Below are 26,882 nucleotides of genomic sequence, written 5' to 3'. Positions count from 1 at the left end.
ATTCCTAGAAACCTTACCGAAGTCAAATCATTCTTAGGACTCGTGGGATACTACCGGAAATTTATACGTAACTTCTCTAAAATAGCCAAACCCCTGACGGACCTAAACAAAAAAGACACCAACTTCCATTGGACGGACAAACAACAAAACAGTTTCGATACACTCAAACGAAAACTTTGTCAAGCACCTGTTCTGTCATACCCAGATTTCTCTAAAACATTCGTATTAACGACAGACGCTAGTAACGAAGGACTAGGAGCCGTACTATCACAAGACGGACACCCGTGCTGCTACATCTCTCGAACACTAAACCCTCCAGAGAAAAATTATACGACTACAGAAAAAGAATTATTAGCTATCGTATGGGCATTAAAACGACTACGACAATACTTGTTAGGAAGAAAATTTGTTATTAGAACAGACCATCAAGCCTTGAAATGGTTGAATAATTGCAAAGACCCGTCATCTAGATTAATGCGATGGAGACTAAAACTAGAGGAGTACGAATACACGATCGAATACGTTAAAGGCAAAGAAAACCCAGTCGCAGATAGCTTATCTAGAATTCACGCGATTCAAAAGGTAGAAATCCCTAAGGGAACAGTAACATTAGATTTCTTACAACATTTTAATACATGGAAAAAGAAGTCAGAAATCCCAAAGCGATTAGAAATAAAACCTAACGACCAATCCTTCTATCAATTAACTAAAACAGAATTAGGAGAGTTCGACGAGGCAATATGGTTACGGAAAATCGACAACATATTACGAAATAACAAGAAAGTAGGTATAGGAGACAATACGTTTACAGAATTAGAAAAAAACCAGATCAAACTCATACTTATATATTTCAATGATACCCGATACCCTGTCATTTTCGCGTGGGACCTAATCCAAGAATTAACCGAGGAAGAGATAGAGAAAATAATTCACGAAAATCATAACGGTACGATAGGACATTTAGGGGTACAAAAGACCTACCAAAGAATAAAGGAGCGATATAAAATTCCATATTTATTGAATAAAGTCGAAGAGTTTATAAAGAAATGTGAAGCTTGTCAAAAGGAGAAATTAACGCGTATTAGACCGAAAGAAGAACCAATAATATCTGACACACCATTACAACCTAACGACAAAATTGCTATGGACATCATAGGACCTATGACCAAAACTAAGAAAGGAAACCAATTTATACTCTCAATACATGACGAACTGACAAAATACTTGATCCTAGTACCACTAAAAACACAACGGACAGAATCCATAATAAATGCACTCTTAGAACACTACATTTACATATTTTCTGCACCCAAGACAATTCTAACAGACCAGGGACAAAACTTCATTAGTGAACTTATGTTAAAATTCGAAGAGGCATTTAAGATTAAACACATTAAAACCACTAGCTTTCACCCTCAGTCAAACGGATCTCTAGAAAGAACACACGCCGTAGTAAAAGATATAATCCGTACAAGTCTGCATGATAACAATGATAAAGAATGGGATGAGATATTAAACTTCATATGTTTGGGTTATAATACAGCCGTACACGAAGGTACCGGATTTTCACCTTTTAAACTAACGTTCGGTAGAGACGCAAACCTACCATCGGCAATCGCGAAAACTTCGAATTTAACTTACAATGATATGTTCTCACTCTGGCAAAAGCAGTTAAATAAATATTTAGATATCGCGAGAAAAACATTAATAAACAGTAAGAAACGATACCTTCGAGACCAAAAGAGAAAGATAGTTCGAATTCAAACGGTATTTAAAGAAGGAGATTTTGTATTAATCCATAATGATCACAAAAGGGACAAATTGGACACTGAATGGTTAGGACCATACAGAATCCACTCTGTCAAAACCCCTTATTACGAAATCTTAATTGATAACATTATAAAGAAAATACACGGTAATCGTTTAAAACCTTACTTTCCAGGTCGACGCTCCTCTTTATCAGAATAATGTCCGCGCAAATAAGTATTACACCACTAGAACTTAAAGGATTCGTGTTTAAATAATGTCTGACACAGAAGTTTCTACTGTTTCAAATTTCTCTTCTGATCGAAAAAAAGAGAATTAAAAGTTACGCTATTCGTGCTTTCTATGTTGATATTCTTTGTAAATTTATTTTATGACAAATTTTGAGGTTGAGTATCTAATATTAACGCACGTGTACTAACTCCAATTCATTTGCAGCATCGCAAAACTATCGTATATAAAATTGAAGGTTTATAGAAGAGGAAATGAAACATTGGAAATTCACATTACCCGTAATTATAATAGTATTCCGTAAACATAATACAGCGGCATTTTATGAGACGGAAACATAGGTTTTCTACGTTGCTGACAGGATGATAATATGGTACTGATTTTTTAATAGAACCTTGCGTTACTTGGCTTTCGATTATACATTTTGCGTTTGTTTCTATAAACTCTTAACAAAATATTTATTTTATAAACTAATAAGGATGTACGTGAAAAATTTCATTTTTATTTGGTGAAAATCTCAAATGCGAAATGTGATGCCAGGACTAACATGCATATGTATTCAAGATAAGAAACAGAAGAAAATAATTCCCTATGATTCAATCTGTTGAAGTGAATTTCTAGAATTTAATGTTACTCTGTAATAAAATTGAGATACTAGAAGGAAAGGATATTTGTATAGCGATACTGCCAATATTATTATAGGATTAGACATTAGCACGCCACGAAAGCCTTCGATAGTCAATCAAAGTACGAGAAACTTCGACGATGCACATAGATTGTAGTATAACTATAGGGTTTCATTATAGGGGATGCTTCGGAGTAGGCACAGTTTGATATGTAATGCTTTTTCAAGCACGTTAGAAAAAAAAATAATTGGTAAACTGTGGATATTTATGCAATTTTATGACTAACCTAACACCAATCTAACTAGAAATTAAGATTTATAATAGACGTTGTACTTGAAATATCGTTTTATACTTCTGTATATTATATGCATTCTGCAGATATTTGGATCCTAAATTTATCAAAAATGCATAAGCACCCACGGTCGAATAATTGGTATGTAAAAATGAGATTGGCGATCTTTTTCTTTTTTTTATCATTCATGTAAAACACACGAATCTAATTGTACACGGCCTAAACAAGATAGGAGTATTCAAATGCGTCAAGAAATGTATACCAAATAATCCATGTATTAATTTATTTTGCTGTCGAAATGAAACCGTGATCAATAGCCACGATGCTACATCCCCACCAAGCGCCCCGGTCGCCACATCCAACGTCTATACCCCAACCGACTCATACCACTTCGAAGAAAGAGAGGGATCAGCTGTGATTTTCGAGCCACGCCGAGTCCAATTCCACAAGAGTCTCCTGAGGAAAACTTGAGGGACCAAGTTCAATCTAAGAAGGGGGGAATGTCACGTACGAAATACCGCAGACAAAATCCGACTAAACAAAGCGATAAGATAACGAAATTCCAAGCGCCTTAGCATAAGTAAGCAACGGATAATATCCGGTCACTCTATACGTTCTCAGAAATATATGACCGAAGCCTTTTCCCACTCTCACTCTATACGTTCTCAGAAATATATGACCGAAGCCTTTTCCCTCTCCCACGAACAAAAGAATTTAAATACTCACCCTAAAATCATCCAAGTCAGTCTTGAATAATCACGCCTAGAGCTCGGAAGTGTATCGCAAATAAATAAAAGTTCCTTTTTTAATTACTTCTCCTTTTTCTTTATTATTTTACGTGACAAAGTCATCGTTACTTCGACAATCCTCTCTTCCAGTGCTGTTTAAACTCAAGTTAAATCCAAAGATTTATAAATCCTTCGATGAATTATTACTTTTGCAATGCTCTAGCTTTTTAAAAAGTTTCTCAGACTCAAATTATATTAAAAGAACTTATGAATCTTTCAGATCGTACACCTTCGATCCATCATTAATTCCGTAATCCGCTCTTTCGCGAAACTTTACATTTAGATTCTTATTACATAACAAGAATTTATGAATTCTTAAGATAGTACATCTTTGATCTCTACGAATACACACGTACATATTATTAAAGTTTAACTTTTTACGAACAAGTTTTTACAATAGAAAACTGAGTTTCACAAATAATAACAGACATTTATACAAGTATAGTAATTGAATAGGTGAATAATTGCTGATATGTATAAATTTTCGGTAAAATTTAGTAACAGTGGTCGTTTTCAAAATATTACATTCAAGGTATAAATGTCGAATTGGAGAATAATATAAAACTATATAGTTCATATAAAACATGAAAAGATTCTCTAATTTTTGTTCTTCTCTCTTTTTTTTTTTTTTTTTTTTTTAAGAAATATTTTTGTATGAAACAGTTTAGTATGAAACAGTTAAAAGGGAATAACCTGACAGATTCAAAGATATGAATCTTTCAAAAATAGATGACAAAAACACAGTAATTTGTAAGGAACGATTAACATTATTTGTAAAATGATCTTGTTAATATTTTTTAACTATCCAAGAAGCTTTAATTATCCAAGAAGTTTTAACTGTCCAAGAAGTTTTAACTACCCAAGAAGCCAAGATTTAGAAGCTCATTTAACTCGAAAATAAAATGACAGTATAATTTTCATATAGAATTGCTTGACAGCGTATTTTTAAATTACTCTTCCATAAATGATAGATAATATGGATTATCATGGTTTTCATCTCAGACCTTCATATATCATTTCAGCCAATTTAGTTGGAATTTCCTCGATATTTTTCTCATTACCATTTCTTTCCATCGTACGATCTTCTAAAATTTTATGAAATTGAAATATTTTGAATCGTTGAGTTTCTATTTCAATAAGATATCGTGCTTTTTTACATATAAACTGCATCAAATTCTTAAAAGAAACAGGAAAAGATATACTGATATACACATTGGAAAATAAAAATCTATTAAATAAGAAAATATTTAAAATACGAAAATTTCATCAAGCTTCTTTACATTCCAATTACGCTATAACGATTTCTTAATCTTTAAAACATTGCAGTTCCGATCCATCGATTCCCTCCTTTAAAATTCAGGTTACTGCATCTCGAAAAATGTATCTCGAAAAATAGATCATTGAGCGGAAGAGGCGCGACACGTTCCATCGGGGTCTAGAGGCGAAGTAATTTTGTGAAATTTCACGATGGTGCGTGCCCTGACCGCGTTTTAGCCTTGGCATTGGAAACTTTCTCCGGCGATCGAACGGTTCCAGCGGTTTTAAGCCCTGTTCTGGTTGATTTGCGACGCCGAAACTCATCGACCCGACCGATGAATGAGAAAACGATCGGAAACGAATTTGCGCCACCGACGTTGCTTACTAATTTTTCTTTTTTTTTTTCTTTTTTCTTTTATTTTGGTTTTTTACAATTTGTCCTGAAGGACATTTGGTAAAGTGTTATATCTTATTGGTGAAAAAAAAATTAAAATAAAAATAAGTATAGCGTGTGGGTGGCTACCCCCAGCGGGGTGCCAGCTTCGTTTCTTCCAAGTTATATCTTTTATGGCTTACTAATTAGCCTATGAATCGATCGTTGCACTACAAGCTTAAGCATGAAATATAATATAACGTTTGCTATGTTAATCGCTTTCTGTTTTCACTTTAAGAATTTTTCTATACGATCGATCAACAATTTTTCAGTACAGCTCTGAAATGACATTTTTTCTGGAATTATGCTCTTCTCGCAAATGAAATAGTGCATGTGCATCAGCTAGTTAAAATTCTTCTGGTAGAGGCAATAATAACTTATTATTAGTAAGTAATAAATATTAGTACATTTTCGATAACAATTTTAGCTACTTTTTTAATATTCGTAATACTTTTTAAAAAAAACATTTAATTAATGTAATAAAGCATTGGATACTTTATCTAAGGCGAAGCTATTTTGATAGATAAATTTTAGTTTAATGAAAAAGCATTTTTAAATATATACAATTTTTATCCGGATGAAATTTAATTTAGCATTGTCCTGGCAACAATGTGAGATTTGGCTTACATGAATGTTATCTTATAATTCAAATCGTAATACAAAATATTATTATAATTGTATCATCTATAGTTCAGCACAATTATTGAAAGTTTTCAATAAAAATATGTATGTCCTCTCCAACATTTATTTGATCGTTACTTCAATACTTGTTATTTACTATATAAATAATTGTATAGATTATTAAATAATGAAGAATTTAACTGAAGGAAAAGAAAACAAAAGTAACGTAGAAAAATAGTAATTAACATTTCAGTAGTGCAACATAGTGTTCAACAGAGAAAAAGAAATAGGAAAGGACAGTACCGGTGAAAGTACAGACAATACGTACCGAATTAGACTTGTCACCATCCAGTGGCATCCCTACGTTTGTGGAAATACGAACGACGATCACAGATAGAGATGTAAACGAAAGGCCAAAGGCAGCGAGGTCGAATACAAGGAAAGCCATGGTAAAGCCGGAAAATCTGTTGCGTGGCGTCATCAACGCATCAACAATACCAGCAAGTCCTGTCAAACTGGCAACTCCGTCTGCGCACATCTGCAAACTCTGGCCGAGAGACTTATAGGGCGTCAGTAGAACTGTGAAGACCAAGGTAATCAAACCTGAGAAACATTAAAATCGATTTATATTATAATGTGTTTTAGCATGATAACAATTAAAATATGATTCAATTAAGTTTTAATATATAAATGTAAATCGTATATAGAGTTATATAAGTATAATAAGATTACAATTACATAAGTTTAAAATACCAATTAAAAAGCACAAAGTATATGAGATACTCTGATTTGAAAATTTTCTTTAATTTTTTAAATGTGTAAAATTTTAAACAGTCTTCAAAATTAGAAAGCAATCTATATTATTAGGATATTTAAAAAGCTTGGGAAACCTTTTATTGCAAAGAATTATACATATACATGGTTATCTTAGTTTACTTTCACTTTAGAACTTAATCCTTCTAAAACATAGTAATCAACTTTTTGAAACATTTTTAAATCAATTATGATTCACAATGCAATGTGAAAGATAAAACGTGTGTCTTCTTAAAATATATGAAATTGGTTTAAGAACTCTCTTATTCTACAATGAGACTCACTTTTGTCTCTTATACAAATAACAGAGTACACATGAACATTGAAATAATTGTATTCATTAGAGTGTCGCCAGAAAACATCGAATAACAATGAATTGCAGCGCTGCAATTCCCTACGGATTGCAAACCCGCGGAAAGAGTTACACAAGTATGACCTTCTAAGTGAAATGTTTTCATTTTTACGCCGATTTCTATGCAGTTTGGAGAAATGTATGCTCGGCCGGTCAATGGAATTCGTGTATTTTTCATGTATAGAAATCCAAACCAATCAAGATACTAAGCATGCTCGTGTTACTTGTTCATGTACTATGTGATAATTTCAAAAATATTTTTCCTTTCTTATCGTAAGTAAATGTTTTCTAATATTATTACGGACTCGATGATCAGAACATCAAGTAATCAAAAATTTAAAGATGCTCCCTTGCAAGAAAAGATTTGAGAAACATTGAAAGACATTGATAAACAATAACAGAATGTTAAAGAAATTATTACATTCTTATTGAAAAGCTTTGGCGCTCCTTAATACTAATATTTATAAAATAGTTCAAACTAAATTACCTTCTGTCTTTTATTTAAAATAAGAAAAAGTGATGAAATATATGGAATAGATAATATTTCGGAAAAATTCAATTCGACAGCAGATCGTGATCAATTCGGATAACCAAAGTCCTAGGCTTGATAAAAATATAGATCTTTTGTGATTGTATGTAATAAATTGTTCATATTTAAATAAACTACAGGTTACATTATTATTTAAATAAGTACAGAATTACATAAGGAAGAAATAAATATTGTAATATCTGTTGTTTAATTTTTGTCATATTTGTAACATATAGTAATTATTAAGAGAACTAAATGCTGCTGACGAATAAAAATTAATGTAAAAATCTGATTGAGACATTTTAAAATATTCCTCCTAATAATTAGATAAACTACTTAAAATAATTACCGTGTTTGATATTTGCAAAATAAAGTATTAATTGTAAAAGAAATATCATATTTAGTATGTTACAGCATTTTTGCTGTAATTTTTGTGATATGAACGATTTTGAGAACTAGATTTTCCAGCAAATAATTCCCTAATTGAATGATATAAATATGTATCATTAAACTAAAAATTAAGTAGAGTACGTGTTAAACTAATTTTATAACTGTATCTTGTACTGTATTTTTATAATTTTGTTTTTGATTCTCTTTCTCTCTTTCCTTCTCTCTCTCTCTCTATTTGCATTTCATTCATTAAAATATTCAGACTCTTTGATCGAGATATCTTTTCTCCTCATTTCGTAGCAATCAATACGGATTATTATATATCATAAAGGATGACGAATAACAAATGAATCTGTACTTACATGTGTATTTACATGAAATTAAATAACTGATCACTGATCAATGATGACGTTAGTTTAATTAATCTGGAATGCGCTATTTGTCGATATTGAAACGGCTGGCAAACACGTTTGCTGTGAATTTGTAATGTTATTACATAATTGGATTAATTCCGATGAAACAGGTTCTTCCTGTCATCCGGATTTTAATCGGTTTTCGGTTATCGAAGTTATCTTGTTATTATTCAAGTATGTAAATAATACGCAAATAATGTGTCGTTGTTGAAAATTAGATTTGTTAAAGAAGATTGATAATTGTACTTTATTTTATAGTATATTGTATGTAATATAGAATCAATTATTCGTTTTTTAATCAATTTTGATGTTAACATTATTTATAAACGTCTAATTAACTTTCTAAGCAATATTATCTTGTCTAAATGGTTAATAATTGCAGAAATTTATTTGAGAACTTGAGACGGAGCTGTTGATAAAAGAAAAAGCTATTACTTTATTGCTGATAAAATTAAATATTTAGTTTTCTAATGTAAAATTTGCATATAATACAACGAAGGAAATTTAACATTTTTGTAGAAAATAACAAGCTTCTCTTTAATGATAATCTAACAGTAATGAATAATATATACGTTTATTAAATTTATTGTCTACTTAATTTTATTATTAATTTAAGAAATCTTGGAATAATTATCGAAGTAATACATGTGTATACAAAATTATATTCAAACGTAGATTCTATTGTAGTGGAAATCAAATACGCATCCCAAGTATGTCTACTTTCCCTTGTTATACACGCGCCATTTAATTATTTGTTTCTAATATCTTGTTCGTACGTCACTTACGTTGCACAATCCTTTGGGAAATATTTTTACTCTACGTATACTGGTATCATTTTAAAAATTGCTTTGCATAAAATATAGAATATATATAATATATCAATTTTTATATTACATATTACGTATAAAATATATAATATATCATATAGAAATGCTTGTATATAATTCGATATAATTAGTTGTATATACCATAACGAGTTTTACTTCTGTTCCTTTCTACAATATAGGATTTAAAAACGTATTTCCTGTACCTTGAAGATTTTATAGATTGTTATAGAACAGCTTTCAGATTATTGTTTCGAGTAATAATCATACCATTGAACAAATTTTTCTATAGCGCGTTCCAATCTATTTTGTTATCACAGAGTTCAATAATTCCAGAAGTTACTTTCTGATATCAATCACTTCTGCAAATTTATCATACTCTTCAAATAAACATTGATATACCGATAAATCTCTAAAAGTAAAACTACGTTTATAATAGTACATTAGTACTTTATCCAGAATAATTATACGCTTTCACGAAAGTATTTCAACACTTATTGCAAAGAACTTTTATGTTCATATTGTATGTTGAAAGTCATTAACATTACAAGATGCCACTATCAGTATTATATCGAATAAATTTGAAACCAATCTAGAAATGTACATAGGAGTTACAAGATATTTATCGTGAACATGCATTTAGTAAAAACTTAGTATACAACATGAAACTATCTTAAGCATATAATAAGTATTAAATATGGTGCCGCTGAATATTGACGCTTATTAATATAGTGGATAATGTTATTGAACGCTTAAATACTTTTCTGGTCTTTGTGAAATATAACTTGGGTATTCAGAAACAGGAAGCGACTTGCGATGTCGAAATGAAGTCAAGAAGATTCTATGACTTATTCTACCACGTACCAAAATAATACGTAATAATAGAGTAACTATTACATCGGAGGTGTTCTTTATTTATTTTCGCATGTTGAATAATCTCCTATCAATTGTTTACTTCTGCCGAATCGAGAATCAAACTCGTATACATATGTAGTTGACAGGCTTTTAAGTTTTATTTTCTCAAAACCGAAACCTCCACGTAATATTGTTATTCTTGATTTCCATATTATCTTGGGTCACAGAATTTCGCTGACTTCACACGGATTTAGAACCATGACGTATATTACACATATATAATATAGATAATATAAGGATAAAGGGAAAATCGAAAGAAAATCGACATACCGTAGGATTTTCTTTTATTTAGCATACAACCATTTTTAAGCGGACACGGGATCCCACGGATACAAGACAGACACAATAGTTTATGGAATGATTGAAAGACGCACGAGAAAAATGAACTGCCTGACCCATTTTCATGAAAATTAAACTATGATTCACGTATATATACAATACTAACTCTTCATTCGTCATTTTCAAAATCAGAAAAACCACACAAATTTAAATAATTCATTTTAACGTTAACGTAATGATTAACATTGTTCAATCTTCGCGTATAATTCATATCGATCAACAAATTCCGAATAAGGAAGAAAAGCTTAATAGGTAAAGGCGAAACACGTAGAAGACCGCGATTACGTGAAAGCCGAGTCTCTCGCGAGTCACGCGTTCGAAAATTTCATGAAACAGCCGATAATCGTTCTTTAGAAGTTCTCGTCGATTTCTTGATCCCTGGCACGGTTGAAAATTTCGAAATCGTCTTCTGGTGCGTCCGATATATCTGATGCAAGTGGTATCTTGGGGAGAAGGGGCACGCAGTCCTCTGGCGAACACTCAGCGTGGCCCTCGGATCCACAGCTGTACTCATTGCAGTTTCCGGTCGAATGCGGAAGTGGCTCGCTCACACGGTATTCCCTTCCTGTAATCAGTGTTAGGGTTATTCGGTGTATGTGGAATTAAAGAAATGCGTGGGTAAATTGTAAGGTATTGAAAGTATATATATTGTGAATAATAAAGTACAAAATGTGAAATACAATGTAAGCCGATCCAGATTCTCTCGCTAGTGTCACGAATCAATTTTCCTTTTGCCATGTAGTACGCCAGATGTGACGATCCTTGCGAGATTCCCCGTAGTCCGGACGCCAAGACCTATCTATTGTTCTATTAACTCGCAACAGGCCTAAGAAGACGACATAAACCGAATCTGTTCAGTTTCAGTTTCCTTCACGTAAACATTTTCGGTTTATGTTTGTTGCACGCTCTTACCTAATACGGAGAAAGCGGGTGTCTGGCAAGATAAGAGTTTTCCCATGAACAAGGATGCCCACGAGCCATATCTAGCTCTCCTTGTCTTTACTACCTAATTCATTTACCAATGGGCATCGCGGATCATTACCCTCACTTTTCCACCAAAAAGTGTGGACAACGAATCCGCGTTCTGAGTTCAAAAGGGAACACCCACACCGAGTTTTCCTCAGTAAGAGCAGTAGAGCAGTCAGATAGTCTTGAACGGTCACGTCTAGAGCTCGGAAGTGTATTGTAAACAAAAGAGAAAAATAAAAGTTTCTTTTCTCCTTAAATTCATTATTATTTTACGTGACACTAGCAACGTTATCCTGAGACTAAAAGAACCGCCGAAACCAACATAGCACGTGTACCGCTTATGGTCTGTCATCGACGCATTCTTTTGTGCGCTATCTACGCGCTATCGATGACCTTAGCGCTTGAGAAACCGAAGGAAGACCAGATGTAGAGTTTTCTCAGAAGTGACGATCACTTCAACAATAATAATAAACGAGAAGCATTCGAAACAGGTGATCCATCTATCTCGCAATATTACATTTATATTAGCAGAATGCGGAATTATTTTTTTTCTCGAAATAACTCTATTGTAATTTGATTGTAACTAGACTACTGAAACACCGGAATTACACAGAAGAAAACGTAGAGACGAATTAACATCTACAAAAGGGGCTACTCCTATATATGTATAATACGTATCGTAAGTGATTAATGTGCACGTGAGATTAGGAATGTCAGCTATCCTCGAGAACTCACTCCCATTCTATGCTTCTGTTATTTAGACATTCGTTAGTTAATTCTTTCATTAAATCGTTTATCATAAAAGATATAACTTAGAAAAAACGAGGCTGGCACCCCGCTGGGGGTAGCCACCCACTATATTGCTATATTTATTTTTATTTTATTTTTTTTTCACCAATAAGATATAACTCTTTGCCAAATGTCCATAAGGACAAATTGTAAAAAACCAAAATAAAATAAAATAAAAAAAAAATTTAATCGTTTACTATGCTAATCGATTCATCTTAAAACTCTGGTATTTTCTCGCTGATAGTTTATTCATTCATGATGTTACGTCGCCCGACTCTCTACCTGGGCCGGACCTCACATCGCGGACGGATGGCATCCAGATGTCCGCACATCCTTATCGCGTACTCTTGAAAACACTCGCAGCCCGACTATAAATCACAGAAAAATCTGGCGAAAGTCTTTCATTGCAAACAAGGACTTTTCCGCGAAAGCGTTTTCCAAGGTTTCTGGTTAGCATCTGGAAAACACGTGAACGCTAAGTGTTCACACGTGCGATGCCTCCTACTCCCAACTTTCCATCGAGGGTGGCTAATACCCTTCCTAGTCCATCGATAGTCTTACTAACCAATAGAAACAATTTCTATTACCCTCACTTCTCCAACCAAAAACTGTCATCAACAAATCAGATGACTCCGTGGGTTAGACACACCCATCCTTAGCTCACCTCCGACACAGCATCGTCACGATCAAGTTAGTTTATCTCCGTCGTCAAGTCAATCAACACGTCTACCACGATCGCTCGGTCCAACGAACTCATTGAGAAGTATCGCAAAGTCGCAATCTAACATTCGGCAAGTCATTCAAGTATAATTTTAGCCATCGAGGCACTAAGTAGTAACTTCAATTCACGCGAACGAGACATTCGATTCTTCGCGTCAACATACGTCGGACGGTTCTTGCATTCATTCGGCAAGCTAGTCTAATAGTTTCACACGATATCGGGATTCATCGCGTTAACCGATATTCATTATAACATATTTATATATACGTTCCAAGTGTTGTGAAAAGTGGCGAAATAAATAAAAACAGATAACTGGAGACTACAGTTATTTCAATTAACCACCCCTATTGTCGTAACTGAAATCAGGGGATCGCCCTGCTCGTGGTGTCGATCATCAGATCGTAACGGGAATTTACGACTCCCGTTGACGCTCCTAACGGAGACTCGTCTCCCCGCGACTGGACGAACAAACATTGGTCCTTCGAGCCGGATTCACGTGCCAGCGAAAGGTGTTCCAAACGGTGAACATACAGTGCCACGTGATCCCACAGCCATTCCACGCTTGGACGTCATAAAACAAAACTTGAGGAGTTTCTATTTCAACTCAGTCAATAATAATGTCGATCAGCGCCAAAGCCAATAAAGTCAGAAGAAGGCGCGATAAGCAGTTTAAAGCTGCCCTCAAGCATCTAAGGGAAAGCATCGAGGAGTCCGATCAACCCGTCGCATCACACATCACGTCTGTGAGTGCACTTCAATCCCAGCTTCAGTATGCGTGGCAGAGATTTCAATCCTGCCAACAAGAATTAGACGAATTAGATGACGAGGACCTCGCACAGGAAAGGCAAGCCTGGAAGGATTATGCTGAGCTGAGCTCGCGAATCCAAAACATCGCAGACAAAAATCAACAATCAACATGTTGGATGCCATCTAATCATGAATTAGACAACAAGTCATCCATTATCGCCGAGCCGGTGACGACTACGCTGCCAGAAATTCACATACCCACATTCGACGGTATAATGGCAAACGAAACAAGAATCACCGCCTTACATGAGGAGTGGAACGATCTAAGCGACGACTTCAAGAGCATAAGGAGACTACTCAACAAATACGAACTGTCCGGTCAGCACAACAAGGACATCTTAATAACGTACCGAAAACTAGTTGACGACATTTGGAGACGATTCAACATTGTCTTTGACGAATTGCTTGAGATCGACGACAACGAACCTGAGGACTTACGGGATGTTTATATAGAGCTGGTAACACGATTGAACAACCTCAACGAAATTAATTCTTCCTCAACGGATACCTCCAACACAGTGGCGAATCCAAAACCACCGGAACGCTGCAGCAACACTTCCAGCAGTGTCCAGAGACGTAAGAATAATTTCAATAATAACAGTAACAATGTTCATACTCCGCCGATGGAGAAAGTCGTATCGAATCTAACGCCGATTCCGTCGCATGACAAGCGAAGTTCATTGCATAATAATAATAATAATACGCGCAGCTCGCCAACACGCGACTTGACAACCAAGCTCGCATCGTCGCTACCTGAACGATCTGATTCAACGCTACCAATCGGTTTGAATCAGACAACTACTCAAGTCCGCAGCTCATCGTCTACACGCGATTTGACGACGACCAAGTACGCGACATTATTATCGGAACAATCTGATTCAACGCTAGCAAACTCCTTGAATCAGACAACTTCTAATACTCGCAACTCGTCGCCTACACGCGTTTTGAAGACTAACTCTCACGAGTCTCTGGATCAGAAGGAACTGAATCCCGTCCAGGACAACTATGGTCATACTCCGCCGACGGAGAATGTCTTATCAAATCCAGTGACGATTCCGTTACATGATACACGGAATTCAACGCACGACACTCGCACCGCGTCACCGACACGCGACCTGACGACAACCACGTTCGTGTCACGTAATTTTTAAGTAATTACACGACTGTTGATTTTTTAGTATAGTCTTTATTCTTTAGACTCAGAGTTTTATTACAAAGGTCAATATTGTGACTGAATTGGAATTAGAAATAGAACCGGATTGAAATTAGAAATAGAACTGTCTAAACGGACTCGTACCATCAAAGAAGAAAGCTCGGTGTGGGTGTTCCCTTTGGAACTCAGAACGCGGATTCGTTGTCCACACTTTTTGGTGGAAAAGTGAGGGTAACGATCCGCGATGCCCATTGGTAAATGAATTAGATAGTAAAGACAAGGAGAGCTAGATATGGCTCGTGGGCATCCTTGTTCGTGGAAAAACTCTTATCTTGCCAGACACCCGCTTTCTCCGTATTAGGTAAGAGTCGAGTGCAACAAACATAAACCGAAAATATTTACGTGAAGGAAACTGAAACTGAACAGATTCGGTTTATGTTTGTCTTCCTAGGCCTGTTGCGAGTTAATAGAACAATAGATAGGTCTTGGCGTCCGGACTACGTGGAATTTTACAAGGACCGTCACATCTGGCGTACCACATGGCAAAAGGAAAGTTGGTACGTGACATTCCCCCCTCCTTAGATTGAACTTGGTCCCTCAAGTTTTCTTCAGGAGGCCCTTTGTGAAATCGCACTCGATGTGATTTGAAATTGCAGCTGATTCCTCTTCTCTTTGGGGGTGGCATGTATTGGTTGAGGTACAGGTGTTGGGTGTTGGTGGAACTGTTAACTAAGATTTCATTTCGGCGAAAAGAAAAGGTTAGATTGATACATAAATGGTTATTCTGGCAAAGAGAAGTGTCGACCTGGAAAGTAGGGTTTTAAACGATTCCCATGTATATATATATATATATTTTTTTTCTTGAATTAGATATTGGATTACATACTTTATTAATCGTGTACGGTCCCAACCGTTCCACATCAAGTTTGTGTCTTTTATGATCGTTGTGTACTAATACGGAGTCTCCTTCTTTGAAGACTGATTGCGGCTTTATGATTTTTATTATTTATTATTTTGATAATTTCAATCAATTTACAACGTGATTATGTCATCAGGCATCAAGAAGTTTACATATTGGATCATCGAATTGTATTTGTTTTTTTTTTTTTTTTTTTTTTTTTTTTTTAAGCATCCTACAAATACTATACTGAAGCCTACATTATATAGTACGCCTTTCCGACTCTTGTATATATAAAAAAAATATCGATTCGGAGTGCAACTTTAAATACATACACATGTTTCATCAAATATTTCATTTCAACTTTAATCTATCTCTGTAATGCATTAATATGAATGTGAATATTGTACAAAGCCATGAATACACCTTTTTTTAACATATATTTGTCCATTTTAAATTCTACTTAAGTAAAACAAACTTGTATTGAAACTTTGTGTTATTCAATAATAAGGGCATTGTAATTTTTACTGTAATAATAATGTGAAATCAGTTATCCACAATTCATGTTCCAGTCTACAGATATTGTTTCAATAGTAGAAGAAACATCACTTACTGAGCTTAATACTTGGTACATATTATAGTTATAATCTCTAGGCATTATAAGATCCTTGTCTCAAATTTCTACTCTAATTCCTTTATATTAAATATTATTATTATTAATCATTTTTGGTTTAAACATATTATTTATACATTTACTTGCGAATAAAATTACATGTGGCAGTATAGTACTTAACTCATTAATAGAATGTATCTTCTTTGAGAATATATGATCATTATCTTATGATAATCTATCAACTAAAATTTTGTTATTTCTATGTTGACATTGAAATTGTACAAATAATATGTTACCAACTTATAATTGTTCCCAAAATAACTAATTAACAATGATTTAAACTATACAGTTTGTCTTAGAATGATGGATAATATAAAAATTCAAATTTATTAACAATACCTGACAACTTTAGTTGATTTTATGCTAAATAATATTAAATATTTTGATATAAAACACAAATTTCTGTTGTATGATTGCATCAACTAATAATATTCTAGAATATACAACGCTTAAAGATTTGAGTGAAAATAAAATTCAAAAACAATGTCCTTGTAATGTTAACTTATCTGTAAATACTAAAAGAACAAATATCCATCAATATCCATAATGTAAAATTATTTGTTTGTTAAATGCTTCTAGAGTATGGAACTTTATGTATACTCTTTTTATACCGCATCAATGTAATGTACTTAATGTATCAATAGTTCTAGAAATTTTCCGAGAAATATACGCAATATTGAAAATATAATAATCGTTATTCAACGGATTTTATATGTTCATAGTAACAAAAATATCTTTTTTTTCTAGTATTACATTTTAAATAATTCGTGTTTGACTTTTCGATAAAATTGGTTGTTTTGGCTGGGCACTCACCACCATTGATAAAGCATATCTTTGTCCGTCGGATCGTAAAAGTACTGTGGGTAGTCTTCCTGTTGTGGCGTTAATTCGTATGTCTGGTTTATTTGTTCCTCTGTTTCTTCCTTGTGTCTCGAGATTGTGGTGGTCTCGGAAATTGACTGGGTGTTTGATAATTTTTACATTGATTGGAGAAATGTCCGATTCGGTTATTCTTTAAACATTTCATTTGAGTCCTTTGGGCGAGTGGCATTCGTTCGGCTTGCTGGAAGTTCCTTGGTCTTGGTTGTCGATTTCGATCTTCCCTGAAGTATCGCTCGATCTCGGAGGCTCTCTTTTCGGCTTCGGCGATGTTGTACGGTGGATAACCGAGTAATATCCGTCCTATTTCGGGTTTTAGCCCTCGGATGAAGTCTGTTACGGAGTCTCTTAAGATTCTGTCGTTCATTGTACGCCTACTGATTTCGTCATAGTACTCGTTCGTTACACTACACTGTAGTTTATTAAGCACTCTGCGGAACCTGATAATGTAGCTCTGAACACTTTCGTCGTGTCCCTGTATCGTTTCGCGTAGCTGATCTTGTTGTTCCCTAATGGAGGCTTGGGTCGCTACGTTTCGTCTTAGGGCATCGTACCGGTGTCCGTATTCGCGGATTGGTACATTGCAAATGGCCATTGCGGCTTTACCAGTAATTTTACCGGACTTGATCATCTTGAGCGATACTGTCGGTTCATAACACAATGCTCGCACTTCGCGCACTTCACGTCTGAACTCTTTCACTCCGATATCGTCTTCGCCGTTTAGCTGTGGTAAACATGCGACTGCGTCTTTGGCCCGTAACCTCGGAGAGGCGAATTGTGGTGAACGATCTTCGTAGGAGAGGTAGTTATCTGCTTCTGACTGAATTGGAGCGGACGGTGGTGGAGTTCTGTCTCTCGCGGTAGTAACTTCGTCCACGGTAATCAGAGAGCTTGGCTCCGTACTAACGTTGTGTCCTGTCATAACATTCGAGATTTTGTTGTCTAGCACTTCAATCTCTGCCGCAAGCTTCTTCTTTTCATTGTCCGCTTCTTGTATAATAGACACCAGACGTTCCATAATAAGTGCTCTTTGTTTTACTATCGCGTTGAATGTGGCACGAATCGAATTATACGTATCTCCGATTGCGGAAACGGTCTCGGTTTCGTCTTTTCGCGATGTAGACATGATTCTAATTAAGTTTACTGAGTCCGAACTATTTATTTGAGCTCGAAACGCTCGAAACGCTTGAGAAACTTGATTTTCTCGTACGGTAATGTACAAATGAATCTAGATTTCCAGCTTACCGTAGTAGCTATGGCCGTTGAGGAGTCTCTGGGATGTTTCCTCTCTGGTTGGTTCTAGATTCCGAATCTTATTCGTAGGCTTGCTCTGCGCTGACCGTAGTCCTCTCGTCTAGTTTCACCGTAGTGGAACGTTGAAAGTTGCTGCAGGGCTTCGTAGTAGCAAAGATTCGCAGTGGTCCGCTGATCCTTCAATCTTCAATGATGCGCGTACGCCGAAATCGTAATTTCGTTTTCACTGAAGCGAATGGATCCTGGCAGTGGATCGCCAAAATGTCACGTAATTTTTAAGTAATTACACGACTGTTGATTTTTTAGTATAGTCTTTATTCTTTAGACTCAGAGTTTTATTACAAAGGTCAATATTGTGACTGAATTGGAATTAGAAATAGAACCGGATTGAAATTAGAAATAGAACTGTCTAAACGGACTCGTACCATCAAAGAAGAAAGCTCGGTGTGGGTGTTCCCTTTGGAACTCAGAACGCGGATTCGTTGTCCACACTTTTTGGTGGAAAAGTGAGGGTAACGATCCGCGATGCCCATTGGTAAATGAATTAGATAGTAAAGACAAGGAGAGCTAGATATGGCTCGTGGGCATCCTTGTTCGTGGAAAAACTCTTATCTTGCCAGACACCCGCTTTCTCCGTATTAGGTAAGAGTCGAGTGCAACAAACATAAACCGAAAATATTTACGTGAAGGAAACTGAAACTGAACAGATTCGGTTTATGTTTGTCTTCCTAGGCCTGTTGCGAGTTAATAGAACAATAGATAGGTCTTGGCGTCCGGACTACGTGGAATTTTACAAGGACCGTCACATCTGGCGTACCACATGGCAAAAGGAAAGTTGGTACGTGACATTCGCATCGTCAGCATCACAACAATCTGATTCAACGCCACCAGACGCATTGAATCAGACAATCCTTCACGATCGGCGGGATCGCGAAGAAGAGAGAATCTCATCAGACGACAATTCGGCTCCGCCATTGATCTCTACGAATCCGTCACAGGATGTCTCATGCCCTATCACGGCAATTCATAAAGTAGAGAACAACGTGTTAAACTTCGTCAATGATACCGAGGCCTATCCGAAGTCGAAATCAACGACAAACTCTCCGGAATCCACGACGTTCGATTTATCCAGGAACAGGTTCTCCTCGATCATCACTTCGACGGTTAACAACCTATCCTGCATCACGGCATTTGCAACACATGAAATAAATATCATGCCGAAAACTCAATCTCCAGAAAATAACCTGAAGACTCCGCCTTCGCCACGGCCGAAAGAGTCCACACGCGCGAGTGATCCGAATCGGAATGATCACCACCTTATGGCCTACATCGCTACTACGGGCAACTCTTTGTACACCACGTTCAATCTGGCGTCGACCTTGGCTCCAACGAAACCAGGACGGTCTCCAATGCCCAAACCATCAGAATACGAAGAACCTTTGAAGCAATCAAAATGGTTCATCTGGCCTACCTCTAATGAACTCACCAGTTATGCGGAACCATCGGGCGCTCTACCTCACAATACTACGATGCCAAACGGACAACTCCAGAAGGATACAGAACTGATTAATCATCAACGCAATAAAGCAGGGTGGCTACAGATGGCTGCAACTATTCATTCTAACTCACTGTATCCAATCAGGTGGAAGGAGTTGAACCAAAAAGACGGTAAGTCGTCACTTATGTTGTCTTTTATAGATCGTGGGGCCACGCCGGCACAACCATCAAATATCATCAAGAAGACACGCTACGGGTGGGACAGCGGGGGGAGCCCTGCCACCCAGTCATTTGTAGATCGCCTTCCAGCTTCTCCAAATCAGCTACATGTCAATCGCATTTGCCGCGATGAAAACGGTGAAATGTACGACGACACCTCCTGGGCCGAGGTGTTCCACGATAATTCAGGGGCCGAGCTATATCGCGACACTTCCTGGGTCGATAATCACAACCGCAAGTTTCTAAGCAACAAATGGAGCAAGGGGAGTCACGACATTCGAGAAAGGACCATCGTCCTCCTCAGAGACGATAACGCTCCCCCAATGCAATGGCCACTGGGCAGAATCATCAAGGTCCATCCCGGCGCAGACGGCATCATCCGGACGGCTACCGTTCGAACAGCAACGAATTCCAAAGATCGGAGCATCAAACGGATGGTACCACTACCGAGCAGATCGACACCAGATGACTCCAACCTAATCAGCGGCAACGCGGACTAATGCGAGATCCACCTCGCCAAATCAATCACATCATTTTGATCGGTACCCTCTCAACGGGGGGAGGATGTTACGTCGCCCGACTCTCTACCTGGGCCGGACCTCACATCGCGGACGGATGGCATCCAGATGTCCGCACATCCTTATCGCGTACTCTTGAAAACACTCGCAGCCCGACTATAAATCACAGAAAAATCTGGCGAAAGTCTTTCATTGCAAACAAGGACTTTTCCGCGAAAGCGTTTTCCAAGGTTTCTGGTTAGCATCTGGAAAACACGTGAACGCTAAGTGTTCACACGTGCGATGCCTCCTACTCCCAACTTTCCATCGAGGGTGGCTAATACCCTTCCTAGTCCATCGATAGTCTTACTAACCAATAGAAACAATTTCTATTACCCTCACTTCTCCAACCAAAAACTGTCATCAACAAATCAGATGACTCCGTGGGTTAGACACACCCATCCTTAGCTCACCTCCGATACAGCATCGTCACGATCAAGTTAGTTCATCTCCGTCGTCAAGTCAATCAACACGTCTACCACGATCGCTCGGTCCAACGAACTCATTGAGAAGTATCGCAAAGTCGCAATCTAACATTCGGCAAGTCATTCAAGGATAATTTTAGCCATCGAGGCACTAAGTAGTAACTTCAATTCACGCGAATGAGACATTCGATTCTTCGCGTCAACATACGTCGGACGGTTCTTGCATTCATTCGGCAAGCTAGTCTAATAGTTTCACACGATATCGGGATTCATCGCGTTAACCGATATTCATTATAACATATTTATATATACGTTCCAAGTGTTGTGAAAAGTGGCGAAATAAATAAAAACAGATAACTGGAGACTACAGTTATTTCAATTAACCACCCCTATTGTCGTAACTGAAATCAGGGGATCGCCCTGCTCGTGGTGTCGATCATCAGATCGTAACGGGAATTTACGACTCCCGTTGACGCTCCTAACGGAGACTCGTCTCCCCGCGACTGGACGAACAAACACATGATATGATGCAAATGTACGAGATGTTCGATCTGATTGACACGAACTTTGCATTTTTGCTCGGTGAATTAAAATTTAATATTAATTGAGCATATGTTTCGAATACGTATAAAATTAAATGATATTAATAAAATAATTTTACTATAAATTTTAGTTTCGACTGTTACGATTATTTAGATATATTTATGCCCGTAGATTGATAAAAAATTATTTCTTAATTAAATTAAAAATCGTTATTCATTTTGCAATAGAACTGTGTGAAATGTATAATATTCCTTTGCAACGGTATTAACATTTACATACTTTCCCACTAATGTTCGCAGCCAAACAAAAAATATTCACTTGTTTAATAGAATAAATATTCTTATAGGTTGTAAACATAAATGAGTAATGAATTTAAATTCAGAATTTCAAGAAATTTCTAAAATTATCCAAATTTATTCTATAAAAAAGAATGTCTTTTTCATTAATTCAGATCTACAATAAAACAAGCAAACAACAAAATTTTACAATCAAGTATTATTGAGATCTTTAATAAATTCTTCGATTTTAGATTTTTATTAGCGATTTGAAATTTTTACCTTGCTAAACAAACACGGAACATGATTTCTCGCCGATATCCAATTTCCAATATCAGCGAAACAGAAGCAAAAAGCACAGCTGGAACAATATTTTATACACAGTAGAAGCTAGATGGATCAGCTCTTGCAAAGATCGTTTCACCAGATTGCCAACTTGCGAGCCACAAGCCAATTGAGTTTGTTCAATAAGCTTTCTGAACGTCTCGTACAGGTCGTGATTTCTTCGTAGAATCAAGCTACAAGGCCGAACGTATCGACTGTGAACAGAATATGGTTACGTCTCAACTAGGATATGACGAAAGATATGAATGACACGAGTATCATCTATGATCTTATAACGAAGATCCAGAAATATTTAAGCTCTGTTATGCTTCTTCCCTTAAGACGGGTACTCGATCCCGAGACCGAACAGGCCGGGTTTCTCATACCCGACTTGTTAATTCGGACGTTGTAGGCTGACGTCTACAGAATTATATAGTTTTGTTCATCGTTTGTGTATCGCTAACATAGTGGGAAGTAACCGATTCCATTCTTCCATTCTTCTCGTAACGCGTACAACATACCGTAAAACAGACAAGAGAACTACAACGATTCCTCATTAAGAGAATTAAAGCACGCGGGACCTATCGTTCAAACTTGCGTTATAACATCTACGGGTGTCTACATCGAAAGCGTGTGACCAAATTCGCCGAGAGTTCTCACTTAATCACGATACTTAGTGACGATTGTGGCGACGATTCGTCAGTATGAGGATAGATCGCCGGTAGAGAAAAATTGTACCGCTCAAACAAGCTTTTTCGTACATCATTGTGAGAAATAAGAATACCCTGACCCACTTTCATGAAAATTAAACTATGATTCACGTATATATACAATACTAACTCTTTGTTTGTTCGTCCAGTCGCGGGGAGACGAGTCTCCGTTAGGAGCGTCAACGGGAGTCGTAAATTCCCGTTACGATCTGATGATCGACACCACGAGCAGGGCGATCCCCTGATTTCAGTTACGACAATAGGGGTGGTTTATTGAAATAACTGTAGTCTCCAGTTATCTGTTTTTATTTATTTCGCCACTTTTCACAACACTTGGAACGTATATATAAATATGTTATAATGGATATCGGTTAACGCGATGAATCCCGATATCATGTGAAACTATTAGACTAGCTTGCCGAATGTATGCAAGAACCGTCCGACGTATGTTGACGCGAAGAATCGAATGTCTCGTTCGCGTGAATTGAAGTTACTACTTAGTGCCTCGATGGCTAGAATTATACTTGAATGACTTGCCGAATGTTAGATTGCGAATTTGCGATACTTCTCAATGAGTTCGTTGGACCGAGCGATCGTGGTAGACGTGTTGATTGACTTGACGACGGAGATGAACTAACTTGATCGTGACGATGCTGTATCGGAGGTGAGCTAAGGATGGGTGTGTCTAACCCACGGAGTCATCTGATTTGTTGATGACAGTTTTTGGTTGGAGAAGTGAGGGTAATAGAAATTGTTTCTATTGGTTAGTAAGACTATCGATGGACTAGGAAGGGTATTAGCCACCCTCGATGGAAAGTTGGGAGTAGGAGGCATCGCACGTGTGAACACTTAGCGTTCACGTGTTTTCCAGATGCTAACCAGAAACCTTGGAAAACGCTTTCGCGGAAAAGTCCTTGTTTGCAATGAAAGACTTTCGCCAGATTTTTCTGTGATTTATAGTCGGGCTGCGAGTATTTTCAAGAGTACGCGATAAGGATGTGCGGACATCTGGCTGCCATCCGTCCGCGATGTGAGGTCCGGCCCAGGTAGAGAGTCGGGCGACGTAACACTCTTCATTCGTCATTTTCAAAATCAGAAAAACCACACAAATTTAAACACTAACAACAAAAAGGAAAATTTCATGTTAAATAGAAAGGGTATAGTATTACGAACATTAATACGAACGTGACTTCTTCGACGCTTTTAGAATTTCGAGATCACACATCAGACTATATTGGCATTTCTATGTATTGTATGATTTTGTTGGGAAAATCAGAAACATACAACATTTTTCTGTATATTCTGTAAATCTAAGAGACTCTTTTTGTTAAAATGTTCTTCCATTGAAAAAGATTTTTATTTTATAGAATTTAGAAAAGTTTATGTAATTTCAGAAAACGAATAAAAATAAGTTTACATAAATCAATAATTTGAATATTGTTTACTTCCTCTTTTTACATAGAATTAATAGTAAAACTATTGTTAATATTCTCCTGTGTGAATTTTTTTCAATTTAAATTGTCCTTTAAATAGAATATTTTTTTGCATTTATGCAACAGTTAAAAAAGATTATGAACTTAAAGACACCTTGTAAAAACTTCAAATTAATTTTCAAACTAAAGGTTTAATATATCTCCATTTACGATTTGAAATTTAAGATAATACCACAACTATCTTTGTTAAATGCACCACATGAAGCCTTTTATAGAAAGAAACTGAAAGTAACAGATATAGAAGAAATGATAGCATAGAATAGAATAGCATAGATAGTATAGAATTGCATAGCTCTCCTTAAACAGAAACAGTTGTACCCACATCCAACAGTAAACATTCCAACCGTCTTTGCCCCGTGGCTCGCCACACACAGACCCAATTATTCCCGCAACATGATTGCCAGATGTCGATGCATCATTCACAGTATATGTTCAGCTAGCCTGAGGACCCGCTATAAATTTTAGGATTTAATTGACTAAGGTCCTTCAAATTGACAAACAGTCTTTATCCTAACAGTCCGGAAGATACGGCAGATCTGCTTTCCTCACGAACGACGTTTCCCGCTAGCAACTTTCTTTCAATGGCGGCTAGCATCTTTCTCTAACCACCAACATAGAAATTTCTGTTTTAATTAACAGATTATTTGCGACCAACTCTTATATAGAATTTTAAGTAAATACATAGAAATTAACCAATTAACGGCAACGTCCATTTCCCTCACTTTCTGAACGAGGGTTGTCCTCGACGAATCCGATCATCTCGTGCCCTGAGACACACTCCATCATAGTTTTTCTCTGTAGCATCACTGTGATGGAGAGGAACATTCTCGTGCGATCTCATCAGCGAGTAAAACAACGTCCTTACGATCAGTGGATATTTCACGTTTTTAGCAAACAGTCCGACTTAGACTTTGGAAGAAAGTATATTCGTTATCCCGTTAACCGCGGATTCGTTATTGAACCTAAGATCATTGTTGATAGTATCTCGAATATCTAATTATCACGGCTACTTGTTAAATTCTGTGATAATCATATTTGTACTGGTAGATATCTTCTCTATTGCCTAATAACAATGTCTAGTCCAAATGAAGATTGCTTACAGGCAGCTAATCATAATGTTAACCAGACGCATATATATCTGCTTTCTAAACAAGAAAAATATATCTGTGTGAGGTACATTTATTTAGAGTATAATCATAACTCATACTATATAAATATTTAATGTATTAATGTAATGTAATGACATTACATATCCCTACAATTATTTTATTAGAAGAATAAAATTTTATTCTTCTAATAAAGTGTTTTTTAGGTTTAATTATTTTTTGTTTCTTATGTTACAAATATTTCAATTTATATTTTGTAGACTTACCATCTTTTCCAGTTGGCAACCAAATTCCTTGATTTATAATGAACGATGGATTTTAAGCCTGTATTATTGCCGAGAACTAGTATTGGTTCGGGTTGACTTCCATTTGCTATGGACGACTCCATTTTTTTATAAGCAATGATTGCTACAATGTCTTGTTGAAATTCGATGTGAACGAGAAATAGTCTGTAAATGAATTTAAACACATAATTAATATATAAAATACAATTGTGCGAGGTATCATAAATTTAATTACAAAATATATAACTCCTTCACCTGTGATATGATCTAGTTGTAAGATCATTTGTAGTTAATTCTATGCAACCACCACCTCTGAAAGAGAACTCGCTGCAAAATTCGAAGCTATTTACATATAGCATTGGCATTTTATTTTCAATATTTACAACATTTTTTAATACTCGAACAACATTCTTTCTCGTTTCATAAACATAATGTATCGGTTCTTCTGAACACTCATTTCGATCGTTTTCACTTTTCGGTTCTGAAAGTTGAGGCGATGATGTAAATTTCATGTGCGGTATAGTTACTGAAATTTGTGGATCTTGCAGGGATAAATTGTAAAATGGTTTGTGTTTAAATCTTTTTCCATCCCTTTCATATAGTGCCTGCATAAACTATGTGCATCTCAGTTATAATATATTCATGTGATAAATTCAGTTTTTTTTTTTTTTTTTATATATGGTTTATTTTGGTTTTTACAATTTGTCATGAAGGACATT

The 26,882-nt window shown here is 36.2% G+C and overlaps 2 long non-coding RNA genes across 2 annotated transcripts in view; both read right to left on the bottom strand.

The window, feature by feature from the left end:
* The window catches only part of LOC132915910 (uncharacterized), a 64,945-nt gene that overhangs the window by 7,968 nt on the left and 30,095 nt on the right, over window positions 1-26,882 (bottom strand). The window lies entirely within an intron of this gene.
* Window positions 10,516-26,326, bottom strand: LOC132915911 (uncharacterized). Its single transcript, XR_009659982.1, has 2 exons — window positions 26,146-26,326; window positions 10,516-11,152 (listed from the first exon to the last, which is right to left on the bottom strand). It is a non-coding gene; the product is annotated as an uncharacterized LOC132915911 (long non-coding RNA).

Source organism: Bombus pascuorum, unplaced genomic scaffold (assembly GCF_905332965.1).
Source record: "Bombus pascuorum unplaced genomic scaffold, iyBomPasc1.1, whole genome shotgun sequence".
Lineage (NCBI taxonomy): Eukaryota > Metazoa > Arthropoda > Insecta > Hymenoptera > Apidae > Bombus > Bombus pascuorum.
The sequence above is the reverse complement of the archived record's forward strand: the minus strand, read 5'-3'. Positions and strand labels throughout refer to the sequence as shown.